Source organism: Balaenoptera ricei, chromosome 14 (assembly GCF_028023285.1).
Source record: "Balaenoptera ricei isolate mBalRic1 chromosome 14, mBalRic1.hap2, whole genome shotgun sequence".
In the NCBI taxonomy this organism is placed as follows: Eukaryota; Metazoa; Chordata; class Mammalia; order Artiodactyla; family Balaenopteridae; genus Balaenoptera; species Balaenoptera ricei.
This window is the reverse complement of record NC_082652.1, coordinates 36367426-36388335: the sequence shown is the minus strand read 5'-3', so window position 1 is coordinate 36388335 and position 20910 is coordinate 36367426. Positions and strand designations below refer to the sequence as shown.

General features: G+C 37.9%; 1 protein-coding gene across 2 annotated transcripts in view; it reads right to left on the bottom strand.

Moving 5' to 3' along the window:
• Window positions 1-20910, bottom strand: part of METTL4 (methyltransferase 4, N6-adenosine) — a 473984-nt gene that overhangs the window by 324081 nt on the left and 128993 nt on the right. For both annotated transcript variants that reach the window (XR_009497264.1, XR_009497265.1), the window contains exon 9: window positions 5365-5443. The gene's annotated coding sequence lies outside the window, so the exon portion shown is untranslated. The remainder of the gene's footprint in view (window positions 1-5364; window positions 5444-20910) is intronic.

Genomic DNA, 20910 nt, shown 5'->3' with positions numbered 1-20910 from the left:
CAGTACAATAAGGGGATTGAATTCAATGATATCATAAGCCCCTTCCTGCCTAAGTGTTTATAGATTTACAATGAAAAGGAAGATTCTAAGTCAATGAAACTCTTCCAGCTTCTGTTTTCTTGGTAAGTTTTTTGTTTTCTCTAATCAAAGTTTTTAATAACATATAGTTCAAAATGTTCCAATTTTAATACAAAAATCTGTTGCATTTCTATACACTAACAATGAATTATTAGAAAGAGAAATTAAGGAAACAATTGCATTTACTGTCATATCTAAAAGAATAAAATACCTAGGAATAAACCTACCTAAGGAGGCAAAAGACCTGTACTCCAAAAACAATAAGATGCTGATAAAAGAAATTGAAGACAATACAAACAGATGGAAAGATATATTGTGTTCATTGATTGGAAGAATCAATTTTTTTCAAAATGACCAAACTACCCAAGGCAATCTACAGATTCAATGCAATCCCTATCAAATTACCAATGGCATTTTTCACAGAACTAGAACAAATAATTTTAAAATTTGTTGGAAATACAAAAGACCCCGAATAGCCAAAACAATCTTGTGAAAGAAGAATGGAGCTGGAGGAATCCTGCTTCCTGACTTCAGACTATACTACAAAGCTACAGTAATTAAAACAGTACGGTACTGGCACAGAAACAGACACATAGATCAATGGAACAGGATAGAAAGCCCAGAAAAAAACCCACACACTATGGTCAATTAATCTACAACAAAGGAGGCAAGAATATACAATGGAGAAAACACAGTCTATCTCTTCAATAAGTGGTGCTGGGAAAACTGGACAGCTACATGTAAAGGAATGAAATTAGAACATTTTCTAATGCCATGTACAAAAATAAACTCAAAATGGATTAAAGACCTAAATGCAAGACCAGACGCTATAAAACTCCTGGAGGAAAACATAGGTAGAACACTTTGACATAAATTGCAGCAATATTTTTTTGGATCCGCCTCCTAGAGTAATGGAAACAAAAGCAAAAATAAACAAATGGAACCTAATTAAACTTAAAAGCTTTTGCACAGCAAAGGAAACTATAAACAAAACAAAACAAAAACCTACTGACTGGGAGAAAATATTTGCAAATGAAGCAACGGACAAAAGATTAATCTCCAAAATTTACAAGCAGCTCATGCAGCTCAATATCAAAAAAAAAAAAAAAATACCCAGTCAAAAAAATGGGCAGAAGACCTAAATAGACATTTCTCCAAAGAAGACATACAGATGTCCAACAGGCATGTGAAAAGATGCTCAACATTACTAATTATTAGAAAAATGCAAATCAAAACTACAATGAGGTATCACCACACACCAGTCAGAATGGCCATCATCAAAAAATCTACAAATAATAAATGCTGGAGAGGGTGTTGAGAAAAGGGAACACTCCTACACTGTTGGTGGGAATGTAAATTGGTACAGCCACTATGGAGAACAGTATGGAGATTCCATAAAAAGCTAAAATTAGAGTTACCATATGATCCAGCAATCCCACTCCTAGGCATATGTCTGGAAAAGATGAAAACTCTAATTTGAAAAGATACATGCACCCCAATGTTCATAGAAGCAGCACTCTTTACAATAGCCAAGATATGGAAGTAACCTAAGTGTCCATCACCAGATGAATGGATAAAGAAGATATGGTATACATATGCAATGGAATATTACTCAGGCATTGAAAAGAATGAAATAATGCCATTTGCAGCAACATGGATGGACCTAGAGATTATCATACTAAGTGAAGTAAGTTAGAAACAGAAAGACAAATATCATATGGTATCACTTATATGTAGAATCTAAAAAAAATAATACAAATGAACTTATTTACAAAACTGATACAGACTCACAGACATAGTAAACAAACTTATGATTACCAAAGGGGAAAGTGAGGGGGAAGGGATAAATTAGGAGTTTGGGATTAACAGATACACACTGCTACATATAAAATAAACAACAAGGATCTACTGTATAGCACAGGGCCTATATTCAATAATAGAAAAGAATCTGAAAAAGAATATATATGTATATAAAAAACTGAATCACTTTGCTGTACACCCGAAAATAACACAACACTGTAAATCAACTATACTTCAATTTTTTTTAAAGTTCCAATTTCATATACATACTCACACCATGCATTTATGTATACACAAACATCCTTCAAGAGGAGCTCAAAACCAGTCATCTTCTGCACCCCTCTACAACCTTGACTTCAGTATTTAATGAAGTCTTAGCTTTGTTACCAAATATGAGGAAGTAATGATTAGTGTTTATCTTTATCCACCCCAATATGTTTCAATGCCAACTGTTATACTTCAATTCAATTCTGGTATGAAACACCTGGGGTTAATAGACCCCACCAGTTAAAGGGCCCCGTCTACAAAAAGACTGCCTCACTTCAGACCAACTAGCTACAAACTTGGGGGGTTCCCACAAACCCCCTAATGTTTGATAATTCGCTAGAATGAACCATAGAACTCAGGAAAACTCTATCCTTATGATAACAGTTCTATTAAAATGATACAACTCAAGAACAGACAAATAAAGAGACACACAGGGTGAGGTCTAAGAGGGTCCCAAACTCAGAGCTTCTGTGCCCTGTCTTCATGGAATTGGGGCACATCACCCTCCTGGCACATCAACGTGGTCACCAACCAGTAAGCATCACTAAGGTTAGGTGTCCAGAATTTTTATTTGGGTTTCATTACATAAGCACGACTGATTGAATCATTGGTCACATGATTTAACTCATTCTGTCCCTCCTCAGAGGTCAGGCTGCATCAAAGTTCCAATTCTGTAATCATACGGTTGGTCTTTCTGATAACGAGCCCCCAACCTGAAGCTATCTAGGGGCCCACCATGAGTCCCTCATTAGCATAAACTCAGATGTGACCCAAGGGGCTCATGAATAACAAAGACACTTCTAGCACTCGAGAAGTTCCAAGCGTTTCAGAATCTCCAAGCAAAGAACCCGGGACAAAGACCAGAAAAATTATTATAAACAGCGCCAAACCTACTGGGGACAGTACTTAAATTTGACAAATTCAGCATTTTTATGTTATCAATCTAGAACTGCCACCAACATAGCATCCTTGATTATCTATTCCACTGATTAATTGACTTTGAGCAAATACGGTAGTTCATACTTCAAACTTGTAGTTGTTTTATATCTCCATAATCCTGACAGGCAGGACAGCATTGTGGTTAAGTGTTGTAAGCTATAGAACTAGACTTCTTGGGCTCAAATCCAGGGCTCTGCCACATCTCAGTTTTTAGGCAAATTACCTTTGTGTGCTTCTGCTTCTCCAACAGAAAAATGAGGTATAAAAATTACACCAATCTGCTAAGGTGATTGTAAGGATTAAATGTGCTACTACATGCAAAGTGTTTAGAACGGTACCTGGCACTCAATAAATTTCACTTTTATTGCTGTTATTATACTGGAACTAGTGGATGCTCTTTACTAATTGTTTTATCTTGGCACAAAGAGCCTTCCTTAATGTAATCCTAATTATCTCTAAATTTGAAAATCCTTTCCCAAAAGCAAATAAATCATTGAGCTCCAAAAATATGGGGGTTGGACTAAACAATCTCAAAGACTGTTACAACTCAGAAATGTTATAATTATATAACTGGCCTCTTGACAGATAAAAGAGTTCTAACTATGTAGCCTAACTGTTGTGATGTTCTTATATATTCCTTTAATTTCTCTGATACTGACAACTCATTGCAAGTGATCATGAGAGAATTCTAATGTAGTGATTCAGAACTGGTTTTTCACAATTGTTATTTGAAGTATGAAGAAAGAATCTCTGCCAATATATCCCAGACAGGCTCTATTTCAGAATCTTATTACAGAGATATCAGACAAAGATTGAGGACACACCCAGATCTGCAGGTGTCTATCAAGGTGCAAAAGAGCTATTTTCTCTTTTCTACAAAGGAAAGTCTACTTTATCCTACCCTGCTTGGGAACAGAGAAGGGAACCTACCATCTGCCAAACTCATCCTTCATTATTAAATATCCTATGTGTTTGCCTTTCACTCATCTTTTTTTCTGTCTGGAACTGGTTCAAAGCACTTGATGTGATAGATCATAAGATTTTATTGAAATCATTTAAAATTTCTAGCATCCTGCCATTCTTTGCCTCTGATCTTTTCTTATTATTTCACCTGTAGGCTAGATCCCACAAGTTACATCTGGATGGGAGAAAATTAAATCAAACAATTTCCCCATTTCTATAGCTCAATATTTTGAAGATAAAATGCTTTGTTTTGGTTTCTTTAGAAAGCTAACATTCAAATGTTAAGAACCACTCAAGCTTAATGCTAAACAGACATGATTCTTAATTCTCATATAAATAATCAGTAAGTAACCAAGCATATCATTTCCTTTGGGTATATATCTATGTATCAGCACAACTGCAATTACGTGTTCCATTAAGAATGCCTCAAAGTGATAACAGAGCAGAATAATGAGAATGGCTAAAGAAGTACTTTGGGGGGAAAAAATGACCAAATAGCTTAATTAAACATAAATGAAAAGATCAATAATAAAGAAGAAATTGGGGGAAAAAATCAAATATTTAAGAATGGCATATTATATTGTAGAATGCTGTCTATACCATATATCTTAATTTTAGACATCTGCATTAAAACGTGAGCTTATTGGTTCACATGGCTAAAACACTGAAATTTTGGCTGCATGGAAAAGAGTTGCATGGATTCAAGGCCAGCTGATCTGCATGAAGTATCCAGAACATTGATTAATGGCCAAATATCCACCTAGAATATTTGTGCCGTGCCACAGGACCCCGACCTTGCTCCTGTCTTATTCAACTCCTTGTAATTTTTTATCTAAATGAAGACACATGAAGATATCCTTATCAGGTGCTCATAGAAAGCCAAATAAAGCACTGGTGTGATGACTGATGGACCTAATATTCAAAATTATCTTGGTGTTTGAAACTACATCAAAAAAATTAGACAAGAATAAATGTAAAATCCTACACTTAAATTTGGAGATTTTTTTTAATTGCACAAATATAGCATAAGGAGATCTGCTTTAACTACATTTCTTATGAAAATTACCTGCTAATTTCTTTAAGGATAAAATCAATATGAGCCAACAGTATAAAGCAGCCTAAATAGGATGATGAAAATGAGATGCATTAGTCAAAGAAGCGGTCCAGATCAAGAATTTGAAAATACTGTGTGCTCATGGTGCTATAGTTTGGGTTTCATTCTGGATAATTATCACTAGGTCATTAAGAGGAATACTGACCACTAAGCATATTTAGATTTACATTTCAAAAAAAGTTCTAAGGTTTTTTATCACTTACTCTGCCACTGAGAGTTTTTCCCCAGTCCTGCTGAGAAACCAACAACAGCAGTCTGTCTCTCCTCCATCTTCTATTTATTCTGAAAAAAAAAGAAAGAAAGAAATGGAGAAGAGGGAGAGAAAGGACACTGATGTTTCCTCTAGTTCTTAACTTACTTAATAATATTAAAGGTCAGACATGTCCACAGAAATTGGAGATGAAAACCATCTTCAAAGCTTCTCCATCCTGGAATGGCTTTTTAGAGGATTTTATCTCCTACGTTAATGGATTAAGCAGCCTGTGCTGTCCTTCCCTCACCCAGTGGAGGGAACCTCTATTCCCAATGTCTTGTACTGTACGCTCCCTGCCTAAATGGACAGTTTTTATGTGGTCTCATAGATTTTTTGTGTGTTTTGGGAACACAAGATCAGTCCTCGATATGTGTCTGATATTTTTATTTAACAAGCATTGATGTCATCCTCTTAGTAGATATGAATTTAAACTATACAGACATCATGTATATTCTTAACACAAATGACTTGCTACTTTATAATTTTACTCACAAAACAATCCATACTCATAAACTATATTTGCACAGAATTCTCAAAAAGGAAGTAAAGTAACTTAAAAAGGTATCGGGTTAATTAAAAAGAAGGGAAGATTACAGGTAAATTTTCCCAGAAGACCTTTCTTCAAAATAGAGATAACAAAGGAGGAAAGTGTGAGTGGAGAAGAATTAGGTTAGACATATTCTTCAAATTGTTGAAAGAATCTCAAGGAAGAGGAGATAGGCATACTTTCATTATACCAGCTAATGAGCAGGAATGACAATGACAGAGATTTCTTTTCAATATAAGAATTTTCAACAATCAAAAGAGCTTCAGCTAAAATAGCGAGCACCATGTCAGTGGAAGAGTTCAAGCAGGAGTTGGAAATTTTTCAATGGTATTGTAAGAAGACAAAAAAATTCATGGAGTTCAAGGTTGACTAGAGGATCTCTAACGAAATTCCAACAATTAAGTGTCTGTTATATGTGTATATGATAAAGCACAATAAAACCTTTTAAAATGGGGGAGACCTTCAAGATGGCAGAGGAGTAAGACGTGGAGATCACCTTCCTCCCCACAAATACATCAGAAATACACCTACATGTGGAACAACTCCTACAGAACACCTACCAAACGCTGGCAGAAGACCTCAGACTTCCCAAAAGGCAAGAAACTCCCCGTGTACCTGGGTAGGGCAAAAGCAAAAAGAAAAAACAGAGACAAAAGAATAGGGAAGGGACCTGCACTACTGGGAAGGAGCTGTGAAGAAGGAAAAGTTTCCACACAATAGGAAGCCCCTTCGTGGGCAGAGACAGGGGGTGGCAGGGTTGGGGGGGAAGCTTCGGAGCCACAGAGGAGAGTGCAGCAACAGGGGTGCAGAGGGCAAAGCGGAGAGATTTCCACACAGAGGATCAGTGCCGACCAGCTTTCACCAGCCCGAGAGGCTTCTCTGCTCAGCTGCCGGGGCGGGTGGGGGCTGGGAGTTGAGGCTCGGGCATCGGAGGTCAGACCCCAGGGAGAAGACTGGGGTTGGCTGCGTGAATACAGTCTGAAGGGGGTTAGTGTGCCACAGCTAGCCTGGAGGGAGTCCAGGGAAACCTCTGGACCTGCCTAAGAGGCAAGAAACCATTGTTTCAGGGTGCCCAAGGAGAGGGGATTCAGAGCACTGCCTAAATGAGCTCCAGAGATGGGCACAAGCCGTGGCTATCAGCGTGGGCACAAGATATGGGCATGAAACGCTAAGGCTGCTACTGCAGCCACCAAGAAGCCTGTGTGCAACCACAGGTCACTATCCACACCTCCCCTCCCGGGAGCCTGTGCAGCCCGCCACTGCCAGGGTCCCATGATCCAGGGACAACTTACCCGGGAGAACACAAGGCGCGCCTCAGGCTGTTGCAACGTCATGCCGGCCTCTGCCACCACAGGCTCACCCCGCATTCCGTACCCCTCCCTCCCCCCGGCCTGAGTGAGCCAGAGTCCCCGAATCAGCTGCTCCTTTAACCCCATCCTGTCTCAGCAGGGAGCAGTGGCCCTCAGGCGACCTACAGGGAGAGGAGGGGCAAAATCCAAACCTGAACCCCAGGAGCTGTGCAAACAAAGAACAGAAAGGGAAATCTCTCCCAGCAGCCTCAGGAGCAGAGGATTAAATCTCCACAATCAACTTGATGTACCCTGCATCTGTGGAATACCTGAAGAGACAACAAATCATTCGAAAATTCAGGTGGTGGACTTTGGGAGCAACGATATATATTTTTTTTCCCTTTTTCTCTTTTTGTGAGTCTGTATCTGTATGCTTCTTTGTGTGATTTTGTCACAAATGGACAATTTTACCATCTGTCCTAGGGTTCTGTCTGTCAGTTTTTTTGTTTTTTGTTTTTTTTAAGTATACTTTTTAGTGCTTGCTATCATTGGTGGATTTGTTTTTTGGTTTGGCAGCTCTCTTCTTTCTTTCATTCTTTTTTTTTTTCCTTTTTTTAATTACTTTTTTTGTTTTTAAAAATTATTTTTTATTTTAATAATTTTTTTTCTTTCTTTCTTTCTTTTTTTATCCCTTTTTTTCTCAGCCATGTGGCTGACAGGGTCTTGGCAGTCCGGCCGGGTGTCAGGCCTGTGCCTCTGAGGTAGGAGAGCTGAGTTCAGGACATTGGTACACAAGAGACCTCCTGGCGCCACGTAATATCAAACGGTGAAAGTTCTCCCAGAGATCACCATCTCAACGCTAAGACCCAGCTCCACTCAACGACCAGCAAGCTACAGTGCTGCACACCCTACGCCAAACAACTAGCAAGACAGGAACACAATCCCATCCATTAGCACAGAGGCTGCCTAAAATCATAATAAGGTCACAGACACCCCAAAACACACCACCAGACGTGGACCTGCCCACCAGAAAGACAAGATCCAGCCTCATCCACCAGAACTCAGGCACTAGTTCCCTCCACCAGGAAGCCTACACAACCCACTGAACCAAGCTTAGCCACTGGGGACAGATACCAAAAACAACGGGAACTACGAACTTGCAGCCTGTGAAAAGGAGACCCCAAACACAGTAAGATAAGCAAAATGAGACGACAGAGAAACGCACAGCAGATGAAGGAGCAAAGTAAAAACCCACTATACCCAACAAAAAAAGAGGAAATAGGCAGTATACCTGAAAGAGAAGTCAGAGTAATGATAGTAAAGATGATCCTAAATCTTGGAAATAGAATGGAGAAAATACAAGAAACGTTTAACAAGGACCTAGAAGAACTAAGGAGCAAACAAACAGTGATGAACAACACAATAAATGAAATTTAAAATTCTCTAGAAGGAATCAATAGCAGAATAACTGAGGCAGAAGAACGGATAAGTGACCTGGAAGATAAAATAGTGGAATAACTACTGCAGAGCAGAATAAACAAAAAAGTATGAAAAGCATTGAGGACAGTCTCAGAGACATCTGGGACAACATGAAATGCACCAACATTCGAATTATAGGCGTCCCAGAAGGAGAAGAGAAAAAGAAAGAGACTGAGAAAATATTTGAAGAGATCATAGTTGAAAACTTCCCTAATATGGGAAAGGAAATAGTTAATCAAATCCAGGAAGCACAGAGAGACCCATACAGGATAAATCCAAGGAGAAACACGCCAAGACACATATTAATCAAACTATCAAAAATTAAATATAAAGAAAGCATATTAAAAGCAGCAAGGGAAAAGCAACAAATAACACACAAGGGAATCCCCATAAGGTTAACAGCTGATCTTTCAACAGAAACTCTGCAAGCCAGAAGGGAGTGGCAGGACATATTTAAAGTGATGAAAGGAAAAACCTACAACCAAGATTACTCTACCCAGCAAGGATCTCATTCAGATTTGACAGAGAAATTAAAACCTTTACAGACAAGCAAAAGCTAAGAGAATTCAGCACCACCAAACCAGCTTTAAGACAAATGCTAAAGGAAATTCTCCAGGCAGGAAACACAAGAGAAGGAAAAGACCTAAAATAACAAACCCAAAACAAATAAGAAAATGGTAATAGGAACATACATATCGATAAGTACCTTAATTGTAAATGGATTAAATGCACCAACCAAAAGATATAGACTGGCTGAATGGATACAAAAACAAGACCCGTATATATGCTGTCTACAAGAGACGCACTTCAGACCTAGGGAGACATACAGACTGAAAGTGAAGGGATGGAAAAAGGTATTCCATGCAAATGGAAATCAAAAGAAAGCTGGAGCAGCAATTCTCATATCAGACAAAATAGACTTTAAAATAAAGACTATCAAAAGAGACAAAGAAAGACACTGCATAATGGTCAAGCAATCAATCCAAGAAGAAGATATAACAATTGTAAATATTTATGCACCCAACATAGGAGCACCTCAATACATAAGGCAAATGCTAACAGCCATAAAAGGGGAAATTGACAGTAACACAAAAATAATAGGGGACTTTAATACCCCACTTTCACCAATGGACAGATCATCCAAAATGAATATCAATAAGGAAACAGAGCTTTCAATGATACATTAAACAAGACGGACTTAATTGATATTTATAGGACATTCCATCCAAAAACAACAGAATACATTTTCTTCTCAAGTGCTCATGGAACATTCTCCAGGATAGATCCTATCTTGGGTCACAAATCAAGCCTTGGTAAATTTCAGAAAATTGAACTCGTATCCAGTATCATTTCCAACCACAATGCTATGAGACTAGATATCAATTACAGGGAAAAAAACTATAAAAAACAAAAACACATGGAGGCTAAACAATATGCTACTAAATAACCAAGAGATCACTGAAGAAATCAAAGAGTAAATCAAAAACTACCTAGAAAAAAATCACAATGAAAACACGACTACCCAAAACCTATGGGATGCAACAAAAGCAGTTCTGAAAGGTAAGTTTATAGCAATACAATCCTACCTAAAGAAGCAAGAAAACTCTCAAATAAACAATCTAAACATACACCTAAAGCAATTAGAGAAAGAAGAACAAAAAGATCCCAAAGTAAGCAGAAGAAAAGAAATAATAAAGATCAGATCAGAAATAAATGGAAGAAATGAAGGAAACAATAGCAAAGATCAATAAAACTAAAAGCTGGTTTTTTGAGAAGATAAACAAAATTGATAAACCATTAGCCAGACTCACCAAGAAAAAAAGGGAGAAGACTCAAATCAACAGAATTAGAAATGAAAAAGGAGAAGTAACAACTGACACTGCAGAAATACAAAGGATCATTAGAGATTACTACAAGCAACTCTATGACAATAAAATGGACAACCTGGAAGAAATGGACAAATTTTTAGAAAAGCACAACCTCCCAAGACTAAACTAGGAAGAAATAGAAAATATGAACAGACCAATCACAAGCACTGAAATTGAAGCTGTGATTTAAAATCTTCCAACAAACAAAAGCCCAGGACCAGATGGCTTCAGAGGCGAATTCTATCAAACATTGAGAAAAGAGTTAACACCTATCCTTCTCAAACTTTTCCAAAATATAACAGAGGGAGGAACACTCCCAAACTCATTCTATGAGGCCACCATCACCCTGATACCAAAACCGGACAAAGATGTTGCAAAAGAAGAAAACTACAGGCCAATATCACTGATGAACATAGACGCAAAAATCCTCAACAAAATACTAGCAAACAGAATCCAACAGCACATTAAAAGGATCATACACCATGATCAAGTGGGGTTTATCCCAGGAGTGCAAGGATTCTTCAATATATGCAAATCAATCAATGTGATACACCATATTAACAAATTGAAGGATAAAAACCATATGATCATCTCAATAGATGCAGAAAAAGCTTTTGACAAAATTCAACACCCATTTATGATAAAAACCCTGCAGAAAGTAGGCATAGAGGGAACTTTCCTCAACATAATAAAGGCCATATATGACAAACCCACAACCATCAACGTTCTCAATGGTGAAAAACTGAAACCATTTCCACTAAGATCAGGAACATGACAAGGTTGCCCACTCTCACCACTACTATTCAACATAGTTTGGGAATTTTTAGCCACAGCAATCAGAGGAGAAAAAGAAATAAAAAGAATCCAAATCAGAAAAGAAGAATAAAGCTTTCGCTGTTTGCAGATGACATGATACTATACATAGAGAATCCTAAAAATGAAACCAGAAAACTACTAGACCTAATAAATGAATTTGGTAAAGTAGCAGGACACAAAATTAATGCCCAGAAATCTCTTGCATTGCTCTACACTAATGATGTAAAATCTGAAACAGAAATTAAAGAAACACCCCCATTTACCACTGCAACAAAAAGAATAAAATATCTAGGAATAAACCTACCTAAGGAGACAAAAGACCTGTATGCAGAAAATTATAAGACACTGATGAAAGAAATTAAAGATGATACAAATAGATGGAGAGATATACCATGTTCTTGGATTGGAAGAATCAACATTGTGAAAATGACTCTACTACCCAAAGCAATCTACAGATTCAATGCAATCCCTATCAAACTACCACTGGCATTTTTCACAGAAGTAGAACAAAAAATTTCACAATTTGTATGGAAACACAAAAGACCCCGAATAGCCAAAGCAATCTTGAGAACAAAAAACGGAGCTGGAGGAATCAGGCTCTCTGACTTCAGATTATACTACAAAGCTACAGTCATCAAGACACTACGGTACTGGCACAAAAACAGGAATATAGATCAATGGAACAGGATAGAAAGCCCAGAGATAAACCCATGCACATATCGTCACCTTATCTTTGATAAAGGAGGCAAGAATATACAGTGGAGAAAAGACAGCCTCTTCAATAAGTGGTGTTGGGAAAACTGGACAGCTACATGCAAAAGTATGAAATTAGAATACTCCCTGACACCATACACAAAAATAAACTCAAAATGGATTAAAGACCTAAATGTAAGGCCAGACACTATAAAGCTCTTAGAGGAAAACATAGGCAGAACACTCTATGACATAAATCACAGCAAGATCCTTTTTGACCCACCTCCTAGAGAAATGGAAATAAAAACACAAATAAACAAATGGGACCTAATGAAACTTAAAAGCTTTTGCACAGCAAAGGAAACCATAAAGAAGACGAAAAGACAATTCTCAGAATGGGAGAAAATATTTGCAAATGAAGTAACTGACAGAGGATTAATCTCCAAAATTTACAAGCAGCTCATGCAGCTCAATATCAAAAAAAACAAACAAACCAATCCCAAAATGGGCAGAAGACCTAAATAGACATTTCTCCAAAGAAGATATCCAGATTGTCAACAAACACATAAAAGAATGCTCAACATCATTAATCATTAGCAAAACGCAAATCAAAACTACAATGAGGTATCACCTCACACCAGTCAGAATGGCCATCAACAAAAAATCTACAAACAATAAATGCTGGAGAGGGTGTGGAGAAAAGGGAACCCTCTTGCACTGTTGATGGGAATGTAAATTGATACAGCCACTCTGGAGAACAGTATGGAGGTTCCTTAAATATTAAAAATAGAACTACCATACGACCCACCAATCCCACTACTGGGCATATACCTTGAGAAAACCATAATTCAAAAAGAGACATGCACCACAATGTTCATTGCAGCTCCATTTACAATAGCCAGGACATGGAAGTAACCTAAGTATCCATTGACAGATGAATGGATAAAGAAGATGTGGCACATATATACAATGGAATATTACTCAGCCATAAAAAGAAACAAAATTGAGTTATTTGCAGTGAGGTGGATGGACCTACAGTCTGTCATACAGAGTGAAGTAAATCAAAAAGAGAAAAACAAATACCATATGCTAACACATATATATACAGAATCTAAGAAAAAAAAATGGTTATGAAGAACGTAGGGGCAGGACAGGAATAAAGATGCAGATGTAGAAATTGCACTTGAGGACAGGGGGAGGGGGAAGGGTAACCTGGGACGAAGTGAGAGAGTGGCACGGACTTATATATACTATCAAGTGTAAAATAGATAGCTAGTGGGAAGCAGCCGCATAGCACTGGGAGATCAGCTCTGTGCTTTGTGACCACCTAGAGGGGTGGGATAGGGAGGGTGGGAGGGAGACGCAAGAGGGCGGAGATATGGGGATATATGTAAATGTATAGCTGATTCACTATGTTATAAAGCAGAAACTAACACACCACTGTAAAGCAATTATACTCTAGTAAAGATGTTAAAAAAAAAACCTTTTAAAATGTAAGGGACTTCCCTGGTGGCGCAGTGGTTAAGAATCCGCCTGCCAATGCAGGGGACATGGCTTCAAGCCCTGGTCTGGGAAGATCCCACATGCTGCAGAGCAACTAAGCCCGTCACCACAACTACTGAACCTGCGCTCTAGAGCCCGCGAGCCACAACTACTGAGCCCACTTGCCACAACTACTGAAGCCCGTGCACCTAGAGCCTGTGCTCCACAAAAAAAGAAGGCACCACAATGAGAAGCCCTCAAATCACAACGAAGAGTAGCCCCCGCTTGCCACAAGTAGAGAAAGCCCGCGCGCAACAACGAAGACCTGATGCAGCCAACATAAAATAAATAAATAAATAAATTTTAAAAAAATACAATAAAATAAAATGTAAAATTTATAAACGGGAAAATGTCCAGGCTTTGCCCCATAGCTTTACAACAGCGTTACTCAAAGCAAGGCTATTGCCGATAAGCTAAATGATAGTAATATCATACAGCCTATAGGCTACAGTACATGTCCTATAATTTTAAAGATTGAGGTTGTATGAGCATGGGCCTTGAGAAAGGATGACAAATTTGTGAAACATTCTGGTTTTTTGTTCAAAAGGAGATTTTAAAGTATATTTAATGAGCTCAGGAAAAAAAGAGCAAATAAAACATTACTTAAATGAAAGCACATGAACTCAATCCTTCCTAAAAAAACTACTGAATAGTAATTCCAATCAAAGACAAGGTGAATCAGAACAAAGAACTCCAAAACAGAGATGCTATGGTAAAATGATGATAGTGGGAAGCTTTGAAATTATTTAAGTAAATACAGACCAAAGGCTGAAACAACCATAGGGATTATGGCTACATGTGAAAAGGCATTCTCCCTCTACCAGGAGGGTAGAAGACATCCTTATCACCACTGGGAATTTAGGGCCAAGGAGGCTATATAAACAAACCTGTTAAGCTAACCCTTATCTTTCTAGTTACTTCTTCATTATTTACTACCCATAGCCCCAACCCCTTTGTCTTGTGAATTCTTCACAAATTTTTCATTCCTTTGTCTAAAAGATATAAAAGCTTCCTTCTCTGGTCACTTCTTCAGGTCTTCATTCTCTTGTGAAGCCTCCCATTTACATGTAAAATTTCCATAAAATATGTATGCTTTGCTCCTGTTCATCTGTTTTATGTCAGTGTAATTCTTAGGCCCAGCCAGACACCCAAGAGGGTAGAAGAGAATTCTTCCTCCCCTACATAAGTAACTCTATGTGATTATGAATTCATTGCTTTGTTTCTCCCTACATAGTTGGTGTTGGCATTATAAACAAATAATTTGTTTAAATTATGTCTTTAATGTAAAAGTTTAAAGAATATGACAACCTTGATTAATTTCAAAATAAACAATTCACTAATGGAAAAAAAAATCTACTTCGTTATCTCCCCCAACAAACTGTTAGGACTTTCCTAGGCAGGACCTCTGCTTATGGTAGAATTGTAAGGTATTAACCTCACAAGGTAATAATAACAAATGCTATTCACAGTGTATGAGGCTATTTTTCATAGTTTAAATAGAATTCCTTGCTTAAAGGGAAAAGAACTTCCATCTGGGATGCTCAAGGACCCTTTCAAAATCTAAGAATGTGCTTATATTATAAACAACGGGAAGCAGAAAAGTGACAAGTGGCCAGAAGACCTAAACCAAAGCTGTCACTGGGGTCTTGGTAAAGAGGAGACAAATCCAATAAGTCTGGGACTTAATAACTGCCTAGATAACTAAGATTGAAGAGAAGAGTGATAAATGGTAACTACAAATTTACAATCCTGAGAGTAAAGAAGGATGGCAGTGCTTAAATCAGAATAAAGTTAGGGGTAATAGTCTGAGTGGAAAGCTTGGTTCAAATCATGTTTTGTTTTTAGGGGGTCAGTAAACATCTGAGGACAGCTGTCCCATAGGCTGCAAGAAGTTGAATACTGAAAAGAGGATGGAGGTCAGGATTAGAGAGGTTTTACATTTCATTGCCACTCCAGACCCCCTCCAGTCCCCCAGCCCCACACCCCAGGCATTATGAACCCATGACTGGATTACAAATCCCACAAAAACCATAGAAGTCTCTATTGGTTTAAGGGCAGAAAACATTGACAGAAACCCAGGGAGAATAATTTCTTTCCTTATTTTCTTCTAAAGAAATACCTACAATATAAGAAAGGAAAAAAAAAAAAAAAAACTCTCCAGTGGAGCAAAATAGATAGGCTATGACCTTATAATGTGATTAAAGTCTACTGGTACTGATAAGAAAGGCGACACTTAATTACATGGTGCTTTTCATCTTCTAAGCACTTTACAAGTACTATATTAACTAATTAACGATGGAAACCCTGATGTTTCTTGGAAAAGACTGCTGTCGCTACTTTTTTTCACCCTTTAAATGAACTTTTTTTAAATCTTGAAATACAACATGCACAAAATGGGTGATATTTAAACTTTTCAAATTAATGATTACACCAAGCAGTTCATTTTCTGGTACTTCAGAGTCAAATTACAATTTAATAAAAAGGATGTAGGTAAGCTACCGTAGAAAGAGAAACAACTCTACTGGCTCATAAAAGCCCATCTGGTGAGCGCCACTGAGCCCTGATAAATGGTAATATGAAAACGCTTACTGTTGGCCTGTGGCTTCTACATCCTCCAGAAGCAGATGGGATAAGGGCACCTATTCCCATATGCATTGAATGTTCTAGGGTGGGTTCCAATTCAGATTGTCTTCTTCATCTCCATAGTTTTAAAATTAGTGATCACCAAGCATTTGTCAAAAGAAAACTGGGCTAATATAGTGTGTTGAACACCCTTTGAAGACAAATGTTTTGGTTCATGAAAAAGTCCCTTAAGGGCATGTTTAAGAATCTGGATCAAAATTTTCAGATCTTCACTCATTCAACTAATGGGTATTAAGTACCTATTATAAGCAAAGTCCTCCAAGGAGGGTTGGCCTTGTTTAGAGTCACATGGGCATCTCTCTAATCACCTTAAGAGATGGGTGGTTTTCATTCCTACATATACTCTTCCTGTCTGTCCATAAAAATCCTGTCTGTCATGGCCAGGCTGAAATCCCCAGTCTCAAGGAAGGCAGCATGAGATAGGGGAAACTCAACAGGCTTGGATTTATATATGAGCTCTGCATATACTGCTCCAACAATAAAAACTTAGGAAGTTTATTTACCTCTTCTGGACCTCTGTTTCCTCATATAAAATGAGAATGATAATGCTTTCGCAGCTGCATAAGCAAGAGCCTGTATATAGGGTGCAATCGGCTTAGTTCCTTTGATTTTGAAAAATGCTTTTCCATTTCTTATATCCCTAACTGGGTTCCTTCTGCTGTAATGGCTGAGGTTTCTTGCATAAATTATAAATAATAATAATTTCTTTGCAAGCTTACTGTAAATATTAAATAAAATAATGTAAAAGAAATGCCTAGCCAATGGTATAGCATACTAAAATATATAGGATTTAGAGTCAGGTAGACCTGGTTATAAATCCTGATTATAGCATTTAGTGAGTAGGAGCCATGGATTACGCTTTCCTGACATCTCATAGTATATTTCACAATGCTAAGTCTATAGTAAACATTCATGAAATTTTGGTTGACTGACATTGACTTATTAGCCAGTCAAGTAAAATACAGGGACACTTTACCTTCCTCCAGATATATAGTAACAGGTGGGTACTAGCAGAGCCTTTGAACTCTTCATAGCCTGGTAACATTAGCCCTAAAGTTACTGGAGACAGAAAGACACCTTCATTTCTGAAGTACACATGTCCTCAGCTCAGCAGCTCCAAAATAAACTCCTAGGGGCAGTACAAGGTCTCTTACTTATCTCGTGATCTGAGCTTTAAGAATACAGATATACTGATCTCTGGATATTGAATAATTCTCAGTCCACGTATTGTTCCAACTCAAATATCTAAGGAATATTCTTTCTGACCTCTGCATATGTGCCCTTCAATAATTTATTCCAGAAGGCATGGATTGTAATTCCAGTAAATATTTTCTTAGAATTGTTCTTTTTTCCCATTCTTCCCAGTCATCCTTTAATCAAAACGAAACCGGACAAGCATGCACAAATTCTTATCTGTTCTATCCAGACAAATTCTAAATTCTTCTTGCCTATTTCTAACTTTGTTATCTATACTTATGATATAATATGTTATATCTATATACATCTAGGGAAGAGCAATTGCAAAATTTATCAAGAATTCTCTTCAGAAAACTGTTCTCATAATAAGCGCAAATTGTTAGCATTTATCACCATATGATGTAATCATAAAAAAGCCTTTTCTAGCCTCATCCCCATAAGGTACCTCTCTATTACATTATAATGATAAATGGCAAAATGTTTTGCATGACACTTAAACTATTACAGAATTCCACAGGGAATGCTAGGATACTACCAAGATTTTCTGATAAGCAGCTACAGCTAAAAGTCAGTTTCACATTCTTAAGTCAACTGATCTCACACACTATTTATTTCCAGCAAAACACTTTACAACTGAACACTTCCACATCATAAGGTCAACACAAACATGTATTGGGAGTAAATATTTCATGGTGTGTTTTAAGAGGTAATAAGTATTCAGCTTGGGGATGGATGTGACACTCTTGTTTCACTTGAAAACAATCTAAACCAGTCGTCATGTTATTCCATCCTGCAATGCAACTAACTCCCAACTATCCCTAATGATTTGATATGAGTAATCAGGATTCACAGATAAAGCCCAAATTTATATTAGTCAATAGTTAAATCCCAACCATCCATTGCTACTTGAAGGAAGCATTACCTTTGGGGTAAACACAAATGTTGGGTAATCCGTCCCTAAAACTTTCTTCTATTTCCTACCATTCTCAGATTAGCTGTTAAATCACAATTCATTCTTTTCTGTATGATAATATTCAATTTAGTGCAGCATAGTGCTATTATGTCTCTTTGACTTTTTTATATCACCTTAAAATTTTCTGTGAAAACAAAACATTCTATATATTCGTTTTTGAAAATATTCTACATTCTATGCATCTTTATTATCAGATCTTTTTTTTATTTTTGTAATTTAGCAGTGAAAATCATGTACAGTCATAACATTTTTTATCTTTTGGAAACTTTTTTTCACCAAAATCTGACAATTTTTAAACCTTCTCTGGAACTCTTGTTGATATTTCAAATACAACAACTACAATAGCTAATATTTATCGGGTATGTAATCTGTGCCAGCGATTGTGCTCAGCACTTTGCCTCCATTAATCATTTAGCCCTAGGCAAGTACCATTATTATCCCCATTTTACATACCAGGCAACTGAGAGACAGAAAGGCTAAATAATTTCCCCAGCTTCAGCCTAAGGTACTAAGGTACTAAGAGATGGAAGAGAGAGGCACACTGAGGTAACTGGTTGCAGAGCCTATGTTCTTAACTCCCTCCCTGTATTTCTTCTTTGTAGCTGCTTGTATTTCATTCTATGTCTATAGACTTACCTCATATTTGTCCAAGATATATTTGAAAGAATTATATTAGTAAACGATAAACCAACTTCTCAGATCAAGCTGTACTGAAAAATAGCTTAACCAATAATAAGCATGACAAAACAAACAACAAACATAACAAAAAACCCACTGGTAGGATGATCGCTAGAACCTAAGTTCTTTCACTCTTCCACTCTGATGTATCAGTATTGCCTGCCTTCATGGTCCCAGGAGGCTGCAATTCTAAGCATCACAGGTGACAGACAACATGCAGTGAAGAAGAGGGACATTCCATACTGAGTATCTGTTTTTGCTTGTTTGTTGTTGTTTTCTTTTTGAGTTATAGAAACCTTTCCCAGAAGCTCCAGAGCAGATTGACCTTTGGGTTCCACTGGCCAGGACTGGGTCATCTGCCCACCTCCAAGTCAACTAGCAAGGGAGATAAGACCACATGATTGACTCTTGATAGAGAACGAAAGAGAAAGAAAGGAAGGAAGGAAGGAAGAGGCAGAAATTGTTAGCTTCTATCACCAAATGATGTAATCATATAAGAGCCTTTTCTAACCAAAGTGCCAAGAAAAGCCTCCTCCAGAGGAGTTACTGTTGTCATCCACCATGAGAAGTCAATGTTATTCCCTTATTTTGAGATGAGAAACTGTTAAGAATTATACTGAAAGCTTGGGTCCTGACCTGACATTTAACACTAGTTTGAGAATCAAAACAGAAACACCATTCCAGTAATATTATGTCTAGAAGTTCAATGAATTCCACTAGAATTTCAAGGCCTGTTGTCCTTATTTTTCATTAAGAGCCTGCCTTTCCTCCTTCCCTCTCCAAGAAAGCTTTATACTCTTTGCACTGGGGCCTTCTAAAGAAAGACAAGTAGTCTGGCAACTGTGGGAGTGTTGAGACAACTACAAAAATGACATGGGACAGCAAGGAGGGAGTAGAGAACAAGGAGAGGCAAAGAAATTGAGGTTTCAGGCAAGGAGAAGAGAAGGACAAGGAGTTTGGAAGTCAAGGGAAAAAAGAATGCCTTCCAGGAGGCTCCAGCCCCTGCTTCTGCAAACCAGTCTCCACAAATCAGAGAAACCACAACCATTATGCTCTCTGCAAGAAGCAAATTCAGTGCTTATATATAACACCAAAAACCCTTCTCATTTCTCTTTTCCCTTAGCATCCTCTTAGCATACTGCCCACTTCAGATCCTGTCTTTGTGATCCTCCAGTCTCAGCATTCCTCTTTCCAACCTCTGACAACCCAAAGAAATATTTTCTAATGAAATTTATATGTCAAATCCCAGCCAGAAGGCATGGCAGGCTGAAGCATCCAAGTATAAAAGCAACTAGTGAGTCACCCCACTTCACAATGAATTTGCTTTTCATCCCCAGAGCAAATACACCTAAGCTGCATAGTCCTTAAAACTATAAAATATACATATTTTTACATCTCTAGGAAGTTTTCATAAGCAGCTTTCTGATTTGATTCTCCTCAAGCAGTTAGGGAGCAGAAGAGGGGTTGATCAGTCTAGCTACAAATTCATTCCTTCAGCCAGAAAAGAAGGAGAAGCAAGAACCTGTGGTTGGGGTTCCGTGGCACTACTGAACTAGCAGAGGGATCTTCTCTTCTCCAATGCTGACAGCATCTCTAAGAGCAAGGGAGCCTGCTCAGCAAAGACTCGCACAGCAATTGGAGTGAGGACTGCATGGGTGGTAAAATGGGGAAGCACAAACAGACAGCCCACATTTAGAGCCAGGGAATCAGAGAGCAAGGGAGCCCAGATCACTGGGGTGGATGTGCAGCTGGGTGCACACAACTGAATGGG